Below are 25,261 nucleotides of genomic sequence, written 5' to 3'. Positions count from 1 at the left end.
ACAGGGCAAGTTAACCGTGGGATTTGTTGGACTGAGCGTGGGAGATAAAATTAAGGAACGGTACTGGTCTTGGTTAGTGTGTATTAAGTAATTGTTTGCGTTTCACTTGAAACTGACAATTATTAATCTGAGAAAAAACATATGCATAGATGTATTTGCCTTTCAATAGTTCTTTGCATTAAATTTCTTGAACTGTGTGAATAGGCCCTCGTGCTGCTCATGCACGCTTACTTTTCTATGTAGAAAAGGAAGTAATTACTTAAGATCTCCATATTATTCCTTTCCCTAGTTTCTTATTTCACAACTAGCAAGGAAATATCCACATTTGTTAACAGAACTGTGTTATAAATTCTGAGCTCTGTAGTGCATTACAAAGTCTTTGCAAAAGGAGTTTTTTATAGACTGCTACTGGCTAATTGAATTAGTTTAGGGTTAATGAACAACACAGTTGAGTGATGAAGTGTTGGTTTGGTATAGAGGATTTACTGGGTTCCAATTCTGAGTTTGTCACCGGTTTTGCTTGCTTTGCTGTTCTGGGCTAAATCTGTGTGATGAGAATTACAGAGCACATGTTCACAGGGGTGTTGCTGGGTGAATAATTAGCTAACGTTTTGTAATATTTCTGAATTTAAGAGTACTATGATTCTTTTGCTTTTACATGTAATCATCCAAGCTCGTGCCCAGGTTAAACTTGACTTAGGATGTTTCAGTGCTGGTACTGTTCCTGTACTCTCATCAGCGATGAAGGCCTCCTGTTGTAAAGGCACAGATTACTGTCAGTTCTAACTACGATGTGATGTAGATCTGCTGTAGGGAATGCAGTTCAATGACAGTTTAAATCAGCCCCAGCCTGTCCTCATCTCCCTGTGTGTTCTGGCTCCCTTCTCTGCACTGGTGCAGATGCTTGCCTGATTCCTTTGCTGAGCTAGTTCAGGGAATTAAATTGGCAGAAAACAAGCCTTGCCAAAAATAATGAATAGTTTTTTTGTTGGTTTAGCTCTCTGCACTGGCTTGCAATGAGATTAGGCAAATAGCAGTACCAATCAAGGAAGGGAACAAGAAGCACATGTGTTGACCCAAGTCTTCTCATAATTTCATTTTCTCTGATGGCTTTCCTGTTGGCATAAATGGCGAGTCGTTCTCTCAGCCATGTGATCCTATCACTTACTTGGCACCCAGCCTAGCACCTACTGGTTTCCGGGATGCTCTAGCTTAACTTGCTAACCTGGTGGAAAATTAGTCCCAGAGCGTTTTAGATCTTTGATTAGTGAATTGAAGTTTGCTCAACAAGGGCCTTCAAGTGCAAGAGAGAGCATAGAACCATATGAGTGAAAGTGGAGGAAGGGAAAGGAAGGAAGAGAAATGAAGCTTCCTCTTTTCAAAAGCAGCAGTAAGTGTTCTGGTTAGCTTAGTTGTATGGTATAGCTTTGCTTTCAGATTGACATAAAACACTCTGAAACCACAGCTGATTGAGGTGATGAACTCAAAGTTGATCTAAAATGATACTGGCCCAAGGGAAGCGATGGGAATGTATAGCCATGGGCACTATGCTGGATCTCCTATTCTAGCAGCAGGCTGTACATAGATCACTGAAGTCGGTGATGAAACTGCACCTAAGCAAGCGTAGCTTAGAAACCAGTAGATGCTGAAAATTTGGTGTGGTTTGTGCTATCATAGGTATGATTGCATTAATGGTAGCCATGACAGAAACTCTTAAATAAAAATTGTGGATGAGACCTTTAAGTGGCTGCCATTGTTTTAGTGCTGCTTACAGTGAGACACCTCTCTAAAAAGGACTGTAGCTTAAAAGGACATGTTGGCAAAAGCCCTCGGGAAATTACAGGCGCTGTTACTTCTGCTAAATTTTGGACTGATATCCCTGCAAAGCAACCTTGAAAAAAAACCCCCAAATAAACCACAAAAAACTCAAGCATAACTGCTTCAACTATTTAACACTATCACTCTGAGACAGATTTATCTTTTCTATAAATCGTGATATTGTGACAAGGAACCTTTTACTCATCATTCCTTTTATTTTTTTCTTCCCAGAAATCAGATTTGACTGTATAGAAATGAACTAGCATATATAGCATGTTTGACACTGTATGACAGGGCATGAAGTTTTGGAAAAGGAAGATACGAACAGCTAAAATAGGAAATACAGTTGAAGACTTTAAAATAAGTGTAGGAAAAACCGTTGAATCAGGCTGGAGACGTAGCTTGCTACTTTTTTCCTCTCCTTTTCTTTAAGGGCTGGTAGGAAGTCGCCATCCTTTTTGCAGTGAGCTCCTTCGCTATTTGTTCTCTTTGTCCTTTCGATGATTCAGTTTTATTTGAAAAATACCATGTGACTTAATAATTTGTGCCTGACCATACCAGTGTGAAGTTGCAGCTTTACACTACTTGGATATAGCTGAGGGGGAGCAGTAATACAGTGAATACAGCTAGAAATGACTCGGATGTTTGATTAATTGCTCATTTCTGTGTTAATAGTTAATACCGTTTGCTGAATGAGAAACAAGATTCAAGTTCCTTACAGGAATCCTGTTGCAAAGATGCCTTTCTAATTATTCATAATTTTGTTTCTTACCTGCTGATCGTTAGTAGGTTGTCACTTTTACTTGAATTTTCAAATGTAGGTTTAAATAGATATTTGAATCTGCTTATTTCTAAGGCTGCAGGGGTATGGATATGCCAGGAAATGCCACCTCCCCTTCCTACCAGCTCCTCCAGGAATGTTTCCCGTCTCATCCTCCAATGCATGTACACACAGCTGCATGCACACATGCTTTGGAAAAAGTACCAGAAAGCTTGGACTGGGGACAGTTTCTTGTAGCTCTGATTGTAGTAGTAGAAGTCATTACTGTTTCTGACTGTTGGGAGTCTCATGTTCCCCTGCATCTCTTGTGGTTCTGCCCGTTTGGGTACTGTCTAATCCATTTCAGTTAAAATTAGCTGGGTTAGTAAAGACTGTGATCTAAGCTGCCTAAAGTAGCCCAGATCATTCTGATTGAAATCTGTGAGTGAGGGATTGTCTGAGTTGCTTTGTCATCATACCTGAGGGTACAGTTCATGTTAAACTTAATCCAGTTTAAGGGTGGGCTACTGCCAGAAAGAAGCAGGAACATAAGCAGAGTATTGGGCCATCACTTTCTGGACCATTGGCTGTTTTGACAGAGCCTGTGTAAAACTGTGTCCTAGCTGCTGGCAGAAATGGGTTGGGATTGTGCGGAGAAACTGGAGGTAGGAGGGCAAAGGGAGCAGTAACTTTCCACTTGTAACGTTTATTTCTGAATGAAGGTGTCTGTTCTCAGTGTTAGAAAGACACGGTCCTTTTCAGGTGCTATTGAACTTTCCGGTGGTACTTTTCTGTTTCAATTGAACTTACGTTGATCTGAACTACACAAGGTAAATTGTTATGTGAGTATTTCCAGTATCTGAAGTGAAGCATGTGATTTACAAGTCATTTCCCTTAAACGGACTTTTATCATAGGATTATTTTTACTTACTGTTCCATTTCAGTCGCAATATAGTTACGTTAGCTTATGGCAACAAAGCTAACTAAACTTGGGGACTTAGGAGTATCTTTCAGAACAGTTGAGAACTTCTGCATATTTATTTAGTCTGAGGTCTAGTAGCTTCTGACTTCACATCAGTCACACTGTCTGACACAGCAAGTTGTTTGAATAGCATCATTGCTAACCTTTATCCAACTATTATTTTACTGCCAGCATAGCTCCTCTTTGGTGAGGATGGGTGCGCCAAAGTAAGGAAGAAGCCATCAGCTGCCAGCCTGCACTGCTGCCTATCGAGTTTTGCCAACCGCAGCCCTAGAAAAACATGTTGAAGTTGCACCAGTTGTAGGACAGACTTTTAGTCAAAATTCTCAAATGAGGACACGTTAGGTGGAAAAGTCTAAACTAGAAACCTGATTGTTTTCCAAAGTTGATTTTACTCAGTTTTGCAAAAACCCAGTGTCTTCTAGAGTTGCAGATTTTTTTCATGTGTCTGGCTTTAAACTAACCTTTGCCGCTTACCCGTTTTCTTTTTTCAGTGTGTGTAAGGTTGTACAAAGAAAGGCTAAGCAGTCTGTTGGATGTTGTTCTTCACCTCTGGCTCAGGCAAGTGCTGAGCTGCAAATTCTTGGCATTTGGGAATGTAATCAAAGGAACTATCCCTGTGCTTGCCCTGTTTTTATAGTCTTTCCTAGGTGTCTGCTGTTGGAGGAGAGTCAGGTAGATGTTTGGTCAGAGCCAGGATGGTGATTTTAGTATTCTCCTGCAAAAAGAAAACACCTTTCTGCTTATTTCTCAGTCCGTCTTAAGTTTTGTGCATGGTTCTTTTCCTATCTTAAAGTGCTCAGGAGCACCATAAAAGAGTTCAGGAAGGATGATGTTCCTGTCTGTTCTGTGCGTTTCCCGCTCTCGGAAACAACTCCAAGGACTTTCCTGCTAATTTCTACTTCCCTACCAGGGAATGAGAGAACTGGAAGCTCCTTTTGCTCTCTTACTTTGTGAAGATAAGGGGAAGATAAGAGAGTAGGTGTTAAAAATTCAGCCTCTGTTGCTGCTCTGTTTATGGAGAAGATCCACAACTGGGTGGATTCTCAACTGCTTAAGACCCACTGAGGGTCTTGAGTGTGTTTGAGAGTTATCCTACAAACAGGGACCACAGAAATGTGCTTAATTTTTGGACTAATTTGATTTCAAGACTATTCATTTTCTCATTACAGAGAGAGGCAATGGCATTGTAAAGAAAATCTTCTCTCATTTCTGAGAGATAAAAATGCTGTGTTTTACAATGATATGATTTGATTTGGAACCAAGTTGCAACATGGTTGCACCTTGCATGGTTCAGTTCAGTGGTGCAGAAGGGCCGTGTTCCAAATGTACAAGGGACTGACTAAAGCCCAGTGCCCTAACGCTTCCTGAGAACATGCTTCAGCCATGCCTGTGTTGGGAAAAAAACCACTTTGTTAATATTGTTCTCAACATAGTTCAAATCGAAAGTGGATCCAGGCACATCTTGGAATACATTTTAATAATATTTATGATAAACTTAACTATTTATAAACTAACAGTTAAATTTAAAGGATATAGCATTGTATTTAAATGAATATACACTTAAATTTTCTGTAATCGTGGGTGATGAACTCTGCAACAGTGGAAAGGATTTGGTATATCAAAGTTTGAATAAAGATATAAAGAGTTAGAATAGTTGTTTGGCATCTTAAATTACCTAGCCTTTTTCAACTTGATTTGCTGGGAGAGAGAGGAGGGACAGGTAGTGTTTCGTTGTGTTGTGGTGTCTCTAGTCAGGTGGGCAAGTGTTCTGGACATCCTCTAAAGATACTAGCAGAAAAATTTCAGTTGTTGCCTCTGTTATAATATTGATAAATGAACAATACAAGAAAAAATACTGTGTACAAAGGCAGTCCAACACTTACATCTTCTCATTCTCTCATCTAGTGTTAACATAAGCAAAAGTTATACTTAACAGAAGGACTGGTGGGGAAAACCTAATTCAACAAGTTCATTTTAAAATTATATAAAAATTTCAACAAGTTCATTTTAAAATTATATAAAAAGCTCTCTAAAGTCTTGAGACAATCCATAATTTTCTGCGTGCGCTCGGAGAAGACGCATTAGTTGCTTAAGGGATTGGTTTATCTGTCAGTCTTTCAAAAAAGCAAAATTAAGTGCAGGCACAGTGGTGTTCTTTTTCATTACTTATTAAGTAGTGATTTCATATTGTGTGGGTTAGAGCTGGAGGTACTGTGTTTACTAATGAGGAAGGGAATGTTGCTGCCATTTGTCCTATATTCACATCACAAATAGGTCTGTGAATTGTATAATACAGACACTTCAAGAAATTTATACTTAGAATTGCAGAGAAGTTGAGGTTTTTGCTGTGTTGCTGATGTAACTTGCTTGAGGTTTTATCAACTTGCTTCTTTCAGTTTTCTGAGTTTGTGGCAGTTGTCTTAACTGTATTTGGTGCATTAGGATAGCATACACAAGTTGTTATCGCCAAAGGCAACATCTGTTCCTAAGGTTTTTAAAAACATTGGGAAGATTGTTCATTTCTTTACTTTTCATTGGCAGCGAGTAGGCTGACACACTCGACAATTTCCTTGGAATATGTCGTCAACAATAGTAATTTCTCAAGTACACTTCATACTGTGGAAGGTTAGTTAAACTGGGGATTTTCCTTACTGGGATTAGTAAGGAAAAGTTAAGTAAGTTAGTTAAAGTTAGTAAGTTAAGTAAGTTAGTTAAACTGGGGATTTTCTTTACTTTTCATTGGCAGCGAGTAGGCTGACACACTCGACAATTTCCTTGGAATATGTCGTCAACAATAGTAATTTCTCAAGTACACTTCATACTGTGGAAGGTTAGTTAAACTGGGGATTTTCCTGGTGTTGTCATTCAAGTAGTGACCATCATTCCTGGTTGTGTGAGATAATACTAGGAGAACACTGAAGGCAAACACATGGGATACAGCTGTCTACTAATCATCTGCATCGGAATTGTTCGTTTGCATTCTCTGCTTTGTCTAATACTCGTTTGTTGAGCCAGTCTTTATAAAGAAAGCGGGGACTGGAGGGGCAGGTTACTTCAGTACTTCTGTCTTCTGGGTCTAGTGTAACCGGTGTACTTGGTAGCAATAGAGAACGTGTCCAACAAAGGCATGAAGCCAATAGAGAAATGCAGTGCTGTTGTTTAAGTGGTGACTAGGACAGTTTTGTTTTCTTAGAAGCTGAGAAAACCCATCAATGCATACTGAAACTGTTTAGACACATTGACTAATTACATATGGCTGTGCGGAAGTGTTCCTTCATCCAGCAATAATTTATGGATTGCTCTTTACTCATTTGCTGTCTCAATGGTTCTTATACTTTATACTTCAATATACAGCATGGTCTGTTTGTTAAAATTTGTTTTGAAAGAATTTCTTTGGTGCTAATCAACTCTAAGGTTGAACTGTGAAATGCTGTCTGGTATTACTGACCTAGCAAGTTAAAATGAAGAAGTTCATTTTCAGGTGTGTTTTCCTTTATGTGCCTTTGTAATGCTGAGTGATTTATTTCAACAAATATTTGAGAATGCAACATCAAATGTGGCATTTTTGCATTTAGTACTTAACCGTTAGTCACAAACCTAAGTGTCACCTGATAAATTGTCAACTGCTTAGCTTTTTTTTTGGAAAAGATTTAATTTCTGAAGCTGTTGTATTTGTTGTTGGTGAGGAGCTGGGAATAGCAGATATTCCTTATGTAAAAGAGGACTGTTGAGAGGAAAAGAGATGATGTTTTTATTTACAAGAAGGCTACTCCCAGGCTGTTCTCAGAGCCCTGCAGATTTGAAGCATTGCATTTAGCGAGTGCGTGAAAAACACACGACTGATATTTGAAGGGTCTGCTGGGCAGTCCTTAAACAAAAGGAGTTGTGGGCTCTAAGTGTGGAATATGTTCTTTATCAATTAGCTCTGCTGCTGTGTGACAGTTCCAGTTTGACTCTGTCTGGCTTGTTGAAATAAGAACTGGAAAACATTTGTGGTTTTCTTTCTTTTTTTTGGAGTTTTTGCCCTCTGTGTTTTGTGTTTGAACAGAGGTTTGTTGTATATGACTGCAGTCATATGCATAGGAGAGGAAAGCGCAAAGAGAAGAATTGCTCTGTACTGGAGAAATTGAGGAACACTGTGGAAGAAAAACATCATTTTTTCAATTAGACCCTTTTTATCACATGTATACTTATCAGACCTCTTTATGCGTGCCCGAGTGTTTAAAAAGTCTCGCACCAGGTGAACAAAATAAGAGGTATTGAAAAGGCAATCTACTTACAGTAATATCTTATTTCCTGTGTTGTTGACTAGATTTGTGTTTGAATAAGAACATTTCTTTTGTGGCAGCACAGGTGCTTCTTGATTCTGCAGTGAAGGCAGTATTCTGTGCCTGATACTAGCTAGTTGCCATGGCAACAATTATGATGTCATGAATTCAGTACAGTGACTTCACTGCAGTGTATTTTATCTTTATTCTCTATTTTCTTCGGGTCTTGCTAGCAAACCAAAAAGCATCTATGCGTGATACTGTGACTTGTTTATTATGTGATAATGATGACTAATATGATCCAGATCTCTCTCTCTCTCTCAAAGTAAACCTAATTACTGCTTACCTTCAAATTCACCCTCAAAGTCTGGGAAACTGAAACCTTGCATTTTTATTTATCTGGACTGGTTTCAGCTATACTAGCCCAAGAAGTTTGCTGATGAAGAGGGAAATACTTTATTTTTAATTGCTCAGATGTGATTCTTTTCAGCTGAGAGAAATGTATGTGCTTTTAAAACTGAAAATGTGAGATTAGCAGTGTCCTGTTATGTCTCATTCTCTTAAAATAATTTGTTCAATTCTGGCTTGCCTTTCTTAGTCTTGTTCGTTTCCAAAGCAGGTGAAATGTTTTCTTAGTTTCTTTTCAAGGGTTTGTTGACCTGCAAATTGTACCAGGAAACCTCCTGCCCATCAGCCTTCGAAAATGGTCAGCTGTTTTCTGCTCTCTGAGCACTTCCATGTGTCACTGCCTTGTGCACCTCCATTTCACAGGTGGCAGAGCTGACTGTTCAGTGCATACTCTTACCCCGTCCTCCATTGCATTCTCATAGTCAGAGAGAAGTATTTAGTGTTTTTCCTATATTTTTAAAGTGATATGACTTCCAAATTTAGCCCCAGTAAAAATGCCAATAAAAACATTAAGTTTAACTAGCCTGCATTTCTTATGTTGACTTAACTATGTGTGTGTTTAGAGCTGGCTTATAGGCTTAACTCAAAGGTTGCCTGAGACTTCTGGGCCATCTGACTTTAGCACACTTTGCACTATTCACCGATAATGTAAAGTGGTATGCCAGGTATTTTTTGTAGGGCTTTTTTTGGCCTCGGCAAGTACAAGGTTCTTCACCTTTGGCTTAGTTTGACAAAGGTAGTTTCTATGTATAGATGGGGTCTGAATATGTTGTTTTAACTGTGCTGAAAGCCTTTCTAATAACAGGAGAAAATGTAGGATGTGCTGGTTTCTTCCCGTGGCTTATTGCTGCAGCGATCATTTGCATTAAATTGTATTGAGCATATATCCATTTAGGTGATGTTAGAATTAAATGACCTCTTCACGTATTTCTTCCTCTGAAGAAAGATGGAGACTTGAAAAGCACCCACTGTTAAATGGGAGGGTGTCATGAGCAGCGTGTAAGGAAGATGAAAAACATAACAGGAAAATAAGTTGCAGTTGTCTTTCTGCAGAAAAGAAAAAATGCTGTGTAGCCTGTCGTTTATGATAAGCATATCATGGAATTTGAATTGTGGCGTGCTGCAACTGGAGTTAAGAGTATACGATTGAGATGTTTTTGTTAACGAGCTTCTAACAGGGAGCAAACTGCAAAATACTGTTGCAGGTCTATAATAATACATAATAATAATAAATATATAAGTATAATATATAACATTATATAAATAATAAAATACAATATATAAATATAATAATAATATAATAATATAATAACGTTGTTCCCATTACCTGAGTGCAGAGGTCCTGTGCTTGAAGATTTGCTGGTTTATGTTGGTAACAGCTGTGCTTAGTAGCTTTTTTGTTTAATCAGTATAAATGTGCTAGTGATGGGGTAGCTCGTGTTAAATTCTCTAAATGCTTTTTCAAAACTGCAAACATTTGTATCTTGCTATGGTGTCTGTGCACATGGAGGGTTTTATTAATTTAAGAGTAGTGGTATGATTTGATTGCTAAAGCTTTTGGTCTTTAGTTTATGTGATCCTCAGCGTAGCCTTTTGGAATTTAGGTGTTGGTATTTTTTTCGCTTCTGTTCATTTATAAACATCAAGGTTTCTCTAAACATGTTTGATTTTGAGATGGATTGGACAAGGTGCTGGAGAATCTCATGTAGGCTCCCGTTCCCACAAAAGCTTGGACCAAGTGATCTTATGAGGTTCCTTCAGACCTGGGCTAGTCTAGAATTCTAGGATTGAGATGTTGGAAGGAATAGCAGCTTTCTCAATGGCAAACTAACATAACTGTGCATGAAAAACTGCTAACTCAAAACTCTTAGTCATGTGCAGATTAGATCATTCGGTTCCCAGAAGTGTTTGCACGAACAAGTGTTACATTTAGAAATATTATTATGACAGTTAATACCAGACTGAATATATATGGAGTTTAAAGCTCTGGACTACTGGTGTCTTGGCAATGCAAATTCTTCTGAAGAAGTGAAAGGGGAACGTAGAAGCTTTTCAGAATGCATAGGAAAAGCGATCACCTCTACAAATCTTCAGTGTGTGAAAATGAAAGGGAACTTGGAATGGAAAAAGCAAAAATAAGTTTTACTGTGCGAATCCCTTGTTCTCTTTTATGAGTGGATGGGCATATGGCCTGTCCGCAGTATATAAATCAGAAAGGAACCTGCTGCACCTTCTTCAAACTTAACATTCAAGAGAATGGGATGATGATGTGGAGGGGAGCAACAACAAGAAAACACTACCATCCCCTCGCAACCATTTTCGGTTAGAATTATTAAATGCAAGCACCTAAACTTTCAGTGCTCTCTTTTATTCCGCTCCAAATTCTTCTGTGAGAACCGGTTATGTTCTTGCCCACTGGGACTCAGAAAATAAATAAGCTAATTGGAATTGCCTCAGTGCTGTTGCTTCTACTTAAAAATACAGCATAAACCCAAGGTAGTACATCAGTGCCTAGTTCACATTACAGGCTTCTGCATGCTTGATTTATACGGAGAGTTTGGAACCTATCTTACCAGTTGTTACCAGTACTGGTAGCGCAGGGAAGAACAGCAATATTGGTGGAAGTACAGCAAAGTAATTAGCTTGCATTTCAGGATACAGTGGCAGATAGTAGCTTGAGTTTGTTTTTGTTCAGAGGCCAGGACTAATGGTGGGTTTTGCTTCTTTTTTGGTTGCAGCTTTGAAGGCTTTTTATCCAGGTCAGCAGCTTCAACAGGATTTCAGTGGAATGAGTTAAAATGCTCGGATGGGTAACTTTGCGGTGCCTGTTTCACAGCCCAAACCCAAATTTGCTTCAGAATTGGAGTGTGTGAAAGAGGAGTTAACAGAATAAAGTGGAGGCTTGAAGGGCGGCTTGCTACTGTAGAAAGTTTAGGAGGCTGGAAGTGCCAGGGAGGTGTTTCAAGGACAGTACCTGGTGAAAAGCTGAGCTTCCAAACTTGGTCCTGCTCAGGGGTCCCTTCTGACCTATTAACCTATCAATGGGTTCATCTGTCATCGTTCTTAATATCAGGTGACCTAACCCACCAGTCCATTGCTGCTTCCAGTCTGCTGGGGAAGGAGATGAACAGCATCACAGGTAGAGACACAACTTTTTATATGTGTCCTGTCCTCTAACAAAAACTCTGTCTTTAGAGGACAGGGTTTTATTGGCTTCATAAATAGCTGCGTCTCTTGCAAAGACCTATATAGAAAATTCTATCTGTCGCCTTTCAAAGCAGTAAGGTTTGGAATTTAGTGTTTTGAAAGCAGTCAGGAGACTCTTCATCAGTACAGGGGGGCCTGGTCTGAACAAGCATACATTAAAATCGTTATAGATGAGCTTTGGAGAAAACATACTGCATTGATTGGGAGCCGTGTGAAAACCTCCATGGCAAATTTGTAAATGGAGATGGGTGATTCCCCCCCACACCTAGGTCCACGGCTGGGAGTGCTGTGGGATGCCAGGGTGACATGGTTATCTTGGCCTCAGCAGGCTGCCTGGCTCCCTTTTTCCGCAGCTCTGATTCAGATTACCCAGCAGTCCTTTTGCTTGGCAATGATCAAACGATACGGCCCTCACGGAAAAATGTGCTACTCAAAGCTCTGTGTGGCTCCTGTAGGCAACTTGATCTATACAATGGGAAATAGGAAAGCCTTCTTTATCTGATTAAACAGCCGACTTTGGCATGAAATCTCCTTTTTAATATCAACTTGCTGGAAGTGCTATGACAATAAAAATGTCTTTTTTTTTTTTCCTCTTGTTGGGAAAGCAAAAAAATCGACATTTCCTTGTTTAATGTATTACTGCGAGAGCGTTCTCTGACATTCTTTGAGTTTAATCATCAGATGCGATATCCTAGTTGTACTTAAGCACCTAACTTTTCAACTCACTATCAACTGCCAGCATCCATGCTACATGAGGTTTTTTCATGGTGACCTCAACTATTGTTTCTTCTTGCTTGCTATATTGGTGTTAAATGAATCGATAATAAAACGAATCATGTTTCAACAGTAATCATTAAATTACAGACATTGAATCATCAGTTCGGGAAATTACTGTGCCTGCTTTAATAGTGAAACATTACATTGCACACAGAAATCTAGAAATACAGTATATTTTCTTTAAAAAGGAGATTCTTTTTCAGCAGCTCCTTGATAAAGAACTTTCCTGTCCTCCTTTTGACACTAAGTTGTGATTTTACTGAAACAGAAACATACCATTAGTGGTGGAAGTACTATGTTACCGTGTATATTATGTTGTCTCAAAGCACAGTAGAAGGTACTGTACTTAATGCACAAACTTGAAGAAACAAGTTGTCCTAATATCCCACTTGAATAGAAAGAAAAGGTGAAGTTTGCTCTAGTAATCTTGGAATTTTCAAGGCTGTTGTGTAAATGATATTAGGATAAACACATTCTTCAATCCTGAATTTATCTTTTAAAACAAATGTGAATTTTGGGAAATAACTTTCCCAATATCACACACAAACAATATTTTAAAAGTAAAATATGTACATGCTTAACTAGAAAGTTTGATATAGTTGTCTATATAAATAAAATAGTAATAATAAAAACCCCCAGGTTAACTGTGTCTCTTTTTTTCCTAAAGAGTTCCATGAATGTATCCCTAACTAATTTGAACTAGTGAGGCTCCCTCTACGGTCACTGCAGGTGATGGCTCAAGTGGTGAAGTTTGACTTTAGTTCCAAATAGTAGACATGAAGCAGTGCTCCTTGTGTCTCCAGATTACTGAGCGTAATAAGCATACCGTAATGAACTTGCAAAGATTAGCCTACATTCTGTATTATTGTAAATGAAAACCGCTGGTGATAGCTTTGCAGGAGATGGCCCCGTTTAATGACGTTAGGTGATCTGATTTTTTTAAAACTGCACTTGCAGCAAAATGTGGACTGCCTCTGTAGTAAATGGAGAGAAGGAAAGGTTGATTTTGATAACCTAACAACAGCTTTTATGACTGAATTTGTTGGTTTCTGGTTTTGCTTTCTCTAAATAATTTTGGTTTTGAGGGGCTTGGGAAAGGAGATGTTTTTACGCCCTTTTCTTTTTGATGTCTTGCTTAATATTCTCTCCTTGCTTACCAAACACACACATGCTTACTTCTGTTGCAGTGCTGTGGTGGAGAAGGATTTGGGGGAAATGGAGAGGAAGCACACAGGCAGGGGAATAAGCCATCAAAAAAGATGTAGCAGGAAAAGAACAGCTCTGTAGGAAAAGAATACTCTGCATATTCTTTATAAATAGTGCATCATGTGGGTGAACTTCACATCTATGTCTGTGGTGTGGTACATATAGAGAGACGTTTGCCTGGTGGTAATTGCAAATTATTGTTGGAATGCATGCTTCTTGAGAGAAAAGTCACAAACTGTGAAGACGAAATCTTAGGATCAGTGGACTTTTCTTGTTCAGTTGTCTGTTAATGCATGTAAATCAAAAAGAGCGGTTGGAGTAAGTGCAGTGTTAAAGTAACGATACCTCAAGACTTTAGGCAGAGGTTGGCATTTCATTTGGCTACCCAAATTTGTGGTGTTTGCATTGGCTTCTGCTTCTCAGATAGCATTGATGGAGTAGAAGAAAGTGGTGTTGTTTACAGTCAGCACTGTCTTTCATATGTGAACAACAGCAATTAATTATAGGGTTGGGATAATAAACATAGAAGATTGATATCTAGTCAGACTGGAGAAAAGTATCCTTGAAATGTTGTCTACAGACATTAAAGCAGGGACAAACAGCATTTATTGAGCTCTGAGAAGATCGCAAGGTGTTCCATATGTGATTTCTAGGGATGATTTCAGTTCCGTGAGCATGCACGCATTGTGTGTGACACATCTTTTTCAAGATAAAGGGCTTCCTTTTACCATCATGTTTTACTAAATGCACATATGTTTTAATTGTTTTGTTGTTTGATCCAGAATGAAATTAAAATCCAGAGACTATACAACTCAACTGGTTGAGCTCAGTTGGTGGGTTTGTATTTTAATTCGTGCAGTGTCTACAACAGGGAGAAGGCATACAGACTTTGTAGGAAGAACATGGATGTCTCATATTTTTCTATTCCAGAACCTTTGCTTGAGAAGCTGTATTGCATTTACTTCCTTTTTATATTTAAAAAAGATATCCTGAACACTTGACTGTTTAAATACTGGTATGATGTGCCACTGCAGAGGCGTTTTCCTTTCATATTGCTTTCATTCAATAAGATGCGCATTTTTTCCTGTATAAATGAACTCATATTCAGTAGTGCAATTGATGAATTCTCCTGCTCTTTTCTTCCTGCTGTAACACTGGCAAGCGGTTCAGTTCATCCAGGTGTCAGTGCTTTTAGCTGTGTGATCAGAATTTTCTAATGAGGGGAGGAAACTGTAAGAACTGGTTTGAAATCACTTTTCAAGTTCCAAAAAGAGAAAAGAAAGCAAAAGCCATCTTAAAATTAACAGCTGGAGTACTTTATTCTTTATTGCCTTTCAGAAGGAAAAGAATAGAGATGGACTTTTTTTTTTGGCTTGTATGAGTGAAACCTTACACAGCTTTCCTCTCATTTTTCTCTCGTGTTCACTCCTCATCTTTATCATAGAAATGTAATTCCTCTTCTGATGGTTTTCCTCTGAGGGTTTGTCCTGTGTGACGCAAACTTAGTTTAGTTGGCACAATCTCTGATTCTGTTCAGTTTTGCTTTTTGCTCTTTTTTTTCCCGCTATGTCTCACCTTATTTTTGATTAATTAATTTTAATGAATTTTTTAGAGAGATTCTTTTTCCTTTTTTTTTTAATTTTTTTTTAAATGTTTCCTGAAGCCCAAGTAAATCGAATACAAAAATAAAGCCATGCCAAGTGGTTGCAGGGTGCTTAGGACAGAGTAGTGCCTACGCAAGGGCACTCCAGCCCACCCTGTGAATAAAAAGCTTGAGTGAGATAGGTATTTCTAGGCTTCAATTATTGCTTTCTTTTGGCAATGAGGGAATGGGGGGGTGGGATTGAACATGTTTAAATAACGTTTTGAATATTTTGGTGTGGGCTGCTTTTTTTTTTCTGTGAAAATGTTTCTACCAAGAGCATCAGTAAATTTTTTTTTCTTTCCTCACTTTCTCCTTCCCCAAACCCACAAGACAGAAATGAGAACGTCCTTAACCATCCAGGCTTACAGGATCATAGATGAAAAACTTGATCTCTGAAGAGACTGGCTCCTGACCTTGCTCATTGGTCCTAAGAGTCATTGACTCCTTCGCCTATGATGTTGAAGAAAGTGGAACAGTGCTGGATCAGAATACCTGCATGAATTCTCTGCTTGACGTACATTGTTTTCTCTAAAAAGCACCAGGAGAGCTTGTTTCCAGCTGCAGGATACTTGTATCCCATTTGGAGTTGCTTGACTTGTAGGCTTTAAGGGGGTCCACTTGGAGAACAGTGGGATGAACCAGGAGAGCTTGTTTCCAGCTACAGGATACTTGTATCCCGTTTGGAGTGACTTGACTTTGTGGGCTTTAATGGGGTCCACTTGGAGAACACTGGCATAGAGCACTTCTGCTAGGCAACTCTGATTTTTATGTAGTGAGTCATTGAGTGGCTAAGGCAGATGATGGCCTTTGTGTATATAGTTTCTTTTCCTAAAACCAGTATTTTTGATGACTTTGAGCAGCAGCATTGTTGTGTGTTCTACTTATAACTAAGTAAAAAGTTTTGAAATGGGAGTTGGGACAGGAAGCTGCGTAATACCTCGTCTCACTTCTAGACACACAAAAGTTCTCCAGACGCAGGTTGGTCAGATAAGGATAGATGGTACTGTTATGGAGATGCAAGCACAGGAAAACAACTGTGCTAGCCAGACTGCTTGCAGCACTGATGCTTCCAGTGAGCAGAAACAAATGTTTGGTATACAAAGTCTTACAACTGTTTGACTTGAAAAGGTAGTCCAAGTTTATGGTAATAAAAGCTTATTTTGTATTTATAGTCTTCTAGCAAGGAAGTTTTTTGCCCTTAGAAAGTCTCTGTAGGCATACAGAGTCTGCAAATGCATTACAATTTGGGACTGTAAGCTGGCAGCACAATGCAAAGCTGCAGTTGAGTGCCAGAACTTACATTTGTAGTAGAAACAGATTTTCGTAAGCCTTTGCTGCAAAGCGAGGCATTCTGATATTTAAAACAGTAATTTTGAAACACCCTTCCTTGGGTTTTCAGATGATGACAGTTAGATCACCTTTCAATTGAGTAGCAGTTAAAAGGTACTCTCTACCTTCCTGAAGTCTGGAATGTGAAGCTAACACTGGAAGAATGCGCTCTGCCTGTTGAGGGAGCCTTATCAGTATGACATGCTTTAATTCAAGGTAAAACTGAATGGACAAATATTGAGAAATGATACGGCGCTTCCCAACTTTCTTCCTGAGAACCCAGCTCTTGGCATCTGCTGTTCTGTCTCAAGGCTACCATAATCAATAGTCCTCATTAGCAAAGGAGAAGAAATGAGTACTCTTTCTGAACTCGTCTTCCATTTGCTAGAGTGTCAGCTGTTCTGTGGAAAGACTGCTTACCCTTATACAACAAATATCTTGTTTAATGTGCTGTTTAACAGCAACTGAGGGGAAATTATATCACAGGGTAAAGAATTGTCCTTTTGTGGAGTAGCCACCAGTCCAATTACTTTGTTTCATTTCAGAATGGGGAACTTGTCATTATAAAACTTAAAAAACAGCTTTGGCTTCCTTCAGCACTATGAAATGAACGGGTCTAATCCAGCAACAATATTAAGTACCCAGTTGCTCTTCACCTGAAAGGAGGATGTATTTTTAGCTGTAATATCTCAAATTAATTCAGTGACATTGTGACAGTAACAGAGGGTCTAGGAATGCTATTATAATTCATTCAGAGTTAAAAACTTATTTTTGCTTGTAGATCTTGGGGAACAGCATGTCTCTTCATCAGGATTCTGGTGAAACTTGGAGGTGTATACGAATGAAAGAATAAAAAGCTAGTATGGGGATGAATAGGGAATGTTAAAAGATTCCTTTGTAGCACTGTACCACAGTACTAGCCATGAAAAGAGGCTGGCTGCTAGCTTTTTCAAATCAGAAGTTTGGTGTGCATGTGGAAATTTGCTGAAAGCCAAAAAATTCAGTCTTTCAAAGGGGCATAATAAACCAACGGTCTTGGCATTGTCTTTCAGCTTTCCAAGTCAGAGACTTCCAGGTTTCTGAGCTTTGATCTTGGAGCCAGCAACAGAGAGGCACTGCCTATTGCTGGAACATTGCAACTCTTGGCGTCTAGCCATCATCACCAAATTTTAATTTTATTGTTGTTTAGGAATTCTTTTGTCTCAACTGAAATTCCTCGAGGGGGTTTGTTTCATAAGTATTAGCAGATTTTTTTTTTTCCCTTGAACAAAATTCTGCCCTGAGGTGTTGCTCTTTCTTCCCTGCATTAAGGTTGTGTGTGTTTACTTTAATGTACTCACTGTTTAAGGTTTTGGCTATTGTAAATGAGATAGGAAATAAGAAAACCAGTTCAATGGGATAAATACCACACTGTTAACTGAGGAACAAAGAAATAAGATATGGAATATGTATTTAAAATAAATTGTTTGCAATATTGTTTTGGCAACAAATTTGTGTGTTGATAGAGCAAGGGAAGCTTTGAGATACTAGGTTCCATACCAAACCAAAACGTAAAATGAAATTAAATCCTTAAAATAGGAGTTGATTACCAAGTAAAATACTAGTATGCTGCTTTTAAATATGTTAATGTGAGTAAATTCAGAGAACTGAGGTTAGGACTTCAGAGATTTTTGCTGGTTTATACTGCCTCCAAATGGTATCTTAAGCAAGTTTCCTAGTTGGCATGTTCCTCAGTTTCTTGAGCGGTAGGGTTTTGTTGTCACTTCTTTCAAGTGAAAAAAACCCCAACAGACAAAAGACTCCAAACCCAAATCCCCATATAATCAGAAACTTCCCTGCCTTGTTGGGTGCTTGAGGTTTTAATGTTTGGGGATGTATTTTGCAATCGTTAGATAAAATATACTGAATAAATGTACAGTAATAGATAATTAATTTTTCCCTTCTTCCCCTAATATTTTGATTAAGTATTGCTTGAGTAAGTAATCCCTAATGTTGTCCAGCTGATAAAAGACATTTCTGACTGGGTATGGCTCAATACACGAAGGTATGTTCCTTTACTTTTCCTGCCCAAGAAATAGCAAGGGTCTTGAATTTAATTTTTAGATTTTTTTTTTCCTGAATCCCCAGTCTGCTTTATATTATTCAATATTCAATTTGTAGTTTTCACAGAGCATTATTCAAGCTACAATAACCCTTTGCAGCCGTTGGCTTTTATTGCACTGTCTGTTCAGGTTTCTGTCTCCTGACTGCTGTCAAATATCTGCATCATGCTATTTGGTTAGCTTTGGCTATTTCTCTTGGATATTTTGGAGCTCACTAACACTTAAAAGGACGCAGATGTAGTAATCCAGCACCGATGACAGGAATGTTTTTGTTTCGAATTCTCAAAAATAAGAATTAGTAAGAAGAGGAGAGTATGGCTACCAAGAAAGCTTTGGCTCTGTTTCGTCAGCTTTGTGAAAAAGAAATGCCGTACAGATAGAACAGCTATCATAGCAGAATGCTTTTCTGAATTAATAGCGAATGCTCTTAAAAGCATCCTTGGTTATTAACCCGAATTAGTTACTCATACATGGGGACAGCTAAGTGAGGAGTCACCAATAGTGCATTGCAAAAGGTAAGCAATTGTCAGATGGACTTAAGGAATGCTCCTCCTAGGTGGCATTTGTAAACTGCCTGCTATGAGCTGCTGCCTTTGTGAAGCGATAGTCAACTGTGATATCTTGATGAGTTGTCATTAAAATAAAGATGATGTCAAATGTTTGCTATTGCCATTTCAGTATAGTAAAATAAGATTGAATAAATTGAGAGGAAATGAGTCAGTCTTTGTTTTAATACCCATTAGTGCACGATACACAAAGCTTTGTCATGAGGGAAGTTGTTCCCTCTGCTCCAGTTTCCTTTATGAGTCTCCTGGCTTCTCTAAAATAAGCATGAAGGGTGTTTTTAGTTGCCATGGAAGTTGCATCGTGCCAAGGCAAGTAGTAGACTCTTCTGGTGGAGTAATTTTAAAGGAGGTGTTAGGGAGATAGCGCTCTTTCAGTACAAAAAATAGGTGATGTTGTTCTCAAAATGTGGTAAAACAATATATAGTTTTTATAGCACCACTTAACTGAGGCTTTTGGATTACACTGAAGCCATAGGTCTCAAGGCTACTGTTTTCATAAGCTTCATCTGACTGTTTGGGATATGGACATAGTTCCTGTTTTTCTGCCTTAATCAGATTTGGAAAGTTTACTTAAACTCCTCAGCAGAGTTTGAGACTACTCGCCAAGTTGTACTCTGTATGGACCAAGCCGTGCCTTATTTGGGGTACAGAAGTGCTATCTAATCCTATATTTGTGTAAGCGGTAGTGTATCTGTCTCATTCAGACAATAGCTCCTCTTTTTCCAACAGCAGCAGCTGCTGTGAGAGAGGGATGGGGAAGCCAAAAACAAAAAGGGAGGGCTTACAGCTCACAAAGCTGGAGGTGGGTGGCACTGTTGGCTTAGGGAGAACTGATACAGCAACTGCCCTGCGTACTTCTGCTTTCTTAGCATCAGTAGCAAGTCTATCTCTGGATAAGAGTATGCTTACAAGAAAAGCTGAGCTGTTTAGGCGGCATTCCCTTCTTTAAGAGATGCTTTGACCTTATGGGAAAAGTTACAAAGATGAGAATAGCCATTGACCAGTTGTTGAACCACACTGTTTTTATATTGACTTTTGAACTGATAAATCTTGGAAGAAGAAATAACTAAACTGGCTTAATATTGCTGCAGAATCTCATAATAATTCAGGATTTGCTAATTAACCAAGTGCCAGAAAATGGAAGCAGGTAGAGCAAGTGTAAATATGCTTCTGTTCAACTGCAAAAAAAGGCAGATTATGTCCCCTAATGGGACACATGTTTTCCCCTCCATGGAACACACTGTTTTATAAAAGTATAGTGAGAGTGGGTGGAAAATGCGTATGTGCCATCTATCAGGTAAACTCAGTTTGACACAGGCATGTATATAAATATCTAGGGGTACTAAAGGTAAGCAGTGATATAATTTGTTGTGTTACAGGGTCTTGTACCAACCAAGTTGAGGGGTTTGTATTTTGGAATTTGATGAAGGTGTCACTTTCTTTTTTTCCCCTTGATAGTCTTTTTTTTTTGAGATGGGTTTTGTCTATATGTACTATGGTTCCTATAAGCACACAGGGTCTTCAGTCCTGCAGAAATGTTACAGTGCAGTTTCATGTTATAGTTTATCTGATATCTGGCCCCTGCTGAAGGGGATCTCCTTGCCTTTGTTAGTTTGTTAGGTTTTTTAACCTTTTATCCTCAAATGTTTTGTTTTGTAATTGAAACAGATAAAATATAGCTGGTTCAATTTGCTGATTGAGTGGAAGTCTGTCGCTGTTTTCAGGGTTGATTTTGCTCCATATCAGCTAGGGGGACCAGTTCTCCTGATGCCTTATAGTAACAACCTGACGGTGGGAAGCAGTGGGATCATTTGTTTTTTTAGCGAAATCTTGTCCTTTAACTTGGCCTTTGTGCAGCTAGCTTGCAGCCTGGGTTATCTGTTCTTTGGAACAGTGGCACCAGTATGATGCCCTTAGTTCTGTGGTGATTTTTTTGTTTGTTTGTTTTGTGTTGTTTTGTTTTTTTTTTTTTTAAACTGACACAAGTGTGGCTTGCTACTGAACAGGGAGGATCTCGTATTTCCATGCCCATCCAGTATTCCTTTTATTTGTGCTGCCACCCAAGCTTCTGCTAGATTGATTCTTGCTGCTGCTTGCTAGGCAAGTGCAATGGTAAGGTCAAGTGTACAAACATCAGGAGAGAATGGAAAGTCAAGAACTTTGAGTAATAACCCGTATTTACTTCAGTTTATGACGATGCTGTTTCTGGTCTGCTTGAAGTTCTCTCTAAAGAAGCAATCTGATATTAGTAAACTACCTTTGGAATGAATAAATGTTTTGCCTGACTGCTTCCAGTTCTGGTTTGATTTTGTAGTTTTGCTTTTCCTACAGGCACCAGTAAGAAGCCTGCAGTTCATACTCGTTTATGTTTTTGGGGCTGTGGTTTGCTTAGGAAAGAATACCAGAAAAGTAAAAAGAAGATGAGAATGTGAAGGGATGATGATGATTAGTTTTTTCACTTCCTATCATGTTTCTTGTATAGCCCTGAAATCTGATGTATCTTAAAGTAAAATTAAAAAAAAAATAGAGCATTTAGCTGTTTTTGGTAGCATGGCAACATTTCTGGAGACATTCTCTGAAACATTCTCAGTGGATGTGCACAATTAAGGGAAGTAGTTTAAGATACAATACATAATCTACATAGTGACTTCTAGAATAAAGCCTTTAAGTAGACAGATGATTGCTGTGCACATCACAGAGGGAAGACTGTATGAAAGCTGTTTATGCAATATACATATTCCCTGTCTGAAAGCTAAGTGAGCATATGCCTGGAAGCTGCACTAACAAAATAAACAGATGAGATTTCTTTTTAACTTTAAAATAATACAACTGCTGCCTCTAGTCAGTGTCATGATGAATGACTTCTCTTTTGTGATCTGTATGCTGGATTAATGCAGTATGTTTTATTTGGGTTGCTTTATAAACTATTTCTCGATGACTGGTTCAAGTGTGGTATGTGACTATACTCTGCTTGTTGCCTCAAATGTTAAGTGATAGGTGCACTCCAGAAGTGTATTGTCTTCAGAAGCTGTGCTTAATGCTTTGTTCTCTTCTGTGTGTGTGATAAAATGGTTCAGGACCAGTCTTCTGAAGGAGTGGTTTGGCTCTACTGTCAGCCAACACCATCGTGATAGGTATGAGTTGTCTAGTATTTGGTATTTTCTATCCATATGCTTCAAATGTTCTGCTGCATAAGGCTAGTTTTTCATCTTTTGGCTGAGAATTGTCAGAAGTGGGTTACTGGAACTATTAGGCTTAAGCCAAGAGAAAGGTTTTATACAAATTGAATCTCTTATTGCAGGAAAGAGTAAATTTTTAACATTAACTTTCTAACCTTTTGGTTGATTTTGACTGATTTGATAGGAAGGCAGATGTATTTAGAAATTTTTCTGCAAGTTCCGTGAAATTGAGCCAGGGGAGGAGAGGGATCCTAGGAATGCTCTGAGAAGACGACAGTAAGATGGACTCATGTTACAGGCATTGAAGAGTTAATATAAATAAATCCACCCTTAAAAATGTCCCAAATGTCAGAAAAGCTTTAGTCAAACATGATAAATGAAAACTTAGCAGACAAGCCAGTGTTCACAGAATGACGTGTTTAAGATGGTCAAAACTCTGGGTTTTGGCAGAAGAAAAGTAATTTTAACATGTTTGTGTGGGGTAGGTTTGGTTGGTTGTTTATGTTTGTTTTTTTTTTTAATGTGAGAATTCTCAGAAACAGCCAGAAATCTTTGTAGTCATTAATATATTTGTTTTGCCAGCCATAGGAGCTTAAGTGCTGTCCAGCATCACCAGATACTCGTGACTGCAGTTCTCTTCGTGTGTGAGATTTTTGGATAGCAAAGGTAAACTTCCTCTTGCAAAGAAACAAACGCGGGGGCAAACAAGTTCCAAAAGAAGACAGCAGAATGTTTGGATTCAACTCTTCTACTCTTATGCAATGTTACGTTAGCAATGGTCTCAGATGTTTTACATTTCTATAATTAGTACATCAGAAGTATTCCAGTGCTGTCTGCTTTATATCGCTGTAACACTGTCAGTATTCAAAGTGTTTTATAAATTTAATTAATACTCAAAAGACACTCCTGGTGCACAAAACAGATTGAATTTTTATCTTAAATTACTTAAATTGCTCTGGAAGCTCCTTCCATCCATCTTTTTTGCTTCTACTCAGTATCTATAATCTGAAATACATTGTCTAGCTTGTGAAATCAATGAAATAACTACAGGTCCTGTAATTCTCTCCAGTGGAATTCCCTCATTTAAAAAAAACCAAACAATCAAACATAATTACTTCAGAAATCACAGTTCTTAATCATAGAAAACAAGCTTGTGATAAAGAAACATTTATATCAATTTTATTTCGTGGTGTTTCCCAGGTTACCTTACAGGTAGCATAATAGGTTATAAATATGCTGCCACTGTGAGACAGAAACCTCTCTGTGAAGCACAATGACAACTAAACTCTGTCAGTGGCTTCACTGGCAATCTGCTGGAGGCTTACTTGTTTGTCAGTTTGTAAGCGTACATTTTTGTATAATTTGCCTAGTCTAATCGTGCCTTTAGACTTCAAAATAGAATTAACCTTGTGCAGGCTCATTAAAATACATGTCCTTAAAAATGGATTTACTTTATAGTCCTATTTGAAAAAGGAAGAAAAGTGTTTTAAGTTATGGAATGAGTTTTAAAAGTTTTGATTTTGGGTACCTCTTTTGTTCAGATGAGGAAAAGATCTGTTCTCAAATTAGAATAGGCAAGTAATGAAAAGAGCATTATTAAGTAGGAAAGTTACATTATGGATTTACTGTTGTTTTCTGCACTCTGGAAATAGTGTGCTAGAGGTAGGCGCCTATGTCAGAATATGTAAATCAGGAAGAGACGGGTTAATTGTCGATAAGGGACAACTTAAGATCCTTATGTATTAAAAATCTTTTATTGAATGAACTGAAAACAATTATTAATAATTTATTGTGATATTGACACATAAGTCTCTCTGCGTTTTGCAATCTCATGTTTTATTATGAATACTATTGGCAAACATTTTCAGTATATACATCATAGGTAAAAATCCACAAAGGAATATATAAATTATGTGTAAGTAGCTGATGCACAGTACTGAGGGGAGGAGGTGGTCTAGCGGACAAAAAAAGATGCTTGAGCAAAGTGTGGTCTGCAGTTATGACTTGTTTCATATAAATATTGCCTATGGCATGGATATTTAAAGAGGGTGAAAAGCCGAATATATTACGAGAGCTGATATTAACTGCCGTTAGCGAGCTACCGGAGCGTGCTCGCGTAATTCAGAGCGGCGGGGACCGAACCTGGAAGCCTGTCTCAGATACACCCTGATGTTTTTTCTTTAGATTGAAACCACGTCCAAGCCACTGCGCCTTTTGAAGAATTAACGTGTGTTGATTCTTATTGTAAGTAACGAGAGAGAATTTTTCAGAAAATCGTGACTTTTTGCACAGTTTGCACAGCGCCGCCTCCCCTTGCGCTTGGGAGGTGCGGGGGGTGCCCGTCCGGGAGCGCACCCCCCCGGACGGCACTGGCTGTTGTGGTGTGCCCGTCCGCTGTCCAAGCAGCAGTCGCTGTGCTGGGAATTCTGATGGGGCTGTGTAGAAACCCTACACCTTTCAGGTGACTACTGGAAACCAGATGTTCTTGATAAGATTTTGATAAATGTATTGGGATCCATTAAGAATAAGATTTAACACGAAAATAAATAAAAAGCACCCAGGGGAGTAGTTCTATTTTATTTATATTCCTTAGCACAGATAGATTTTTTTTTTTAATTTTTGTTCTCTTCCTTTCTTCTAGTTTTCTTAATAAGGGCATTGGACGATTTATCCCCATGATGAAATTACATGAAATGTTTTCTGCCCTTTTTTGAATCTGAAACCTTCAGTAATGCATACAGCACAACTGAATTTTCAAAGGAAAACTCTTTGAAGTCCTTTTTTCTTCTTTCTTTCTTTGTGTCTCTGTCTCCCCCTTTCTCCATCTCTCCCCCCGCCTTCTCTCTGTCTGTCAAGTTCAAGAGCAGCTCAGATGCCATGAATTAAGTGAAGCACAAAAGGGGAAAAGGAGACCCTTTTGAAGAACAAAGGCCTCCCATTAGGCTGCCGTGTTCTTTCTCTGACCAAAATTGCTCCCTACATGGTTTTTATTGCTGTCCACATGCTTGGCA

At 38.6% G+C, this 25,261-nt stretch overlaps 1 protein-coding gene across 10 annotated transcripts in view; it reads left to right on the top strand.

Moving 5' to 3' along the window:
- Nucleotides 1–25,261, top strand: part of POU2F1 (POU class 2 homeobox 1) — a 111,368-nt gene that overhangs the window by 4,987 nt on the left and 81,120 nt on the right. Inside the window, exon 1 of one of the 10 annotated variants that reach the window (XM_086617437.1) lies at nucleotides 24,466–24,494. The exons of the other annotated variants lie outside the window; for them this stretch is intronic. The gene's annotated coding sequence lies outside the window, so the exon portion shown is untranslated. Of the gene's footprint in view, nucleotides 1–24,465; nucleotides 24,495–25,261 lie in introns of those variants that run through there. 10 annotated transcript variants of the gene reach the window in all.

This window comes from Tauraco erythrolophus, chromosome 1 (genome assembly GCF_009769465.1).
Source record: "Tauraco erythrolophus isolate bTauEry1 chromosome 1, bTauEry1.pri, whole genome shotgun sequence".
In the NCBI taxonomy this organism is placed as follows: Eukaryota; Metazoa; Chordata; class Aves; order Musophagiformes; family Musophagidae; genus Tauraco; species Tauraco erythrolophus.
This window is presented reverse-complemented; position numbering and strand designations above follow the sequence as displayed.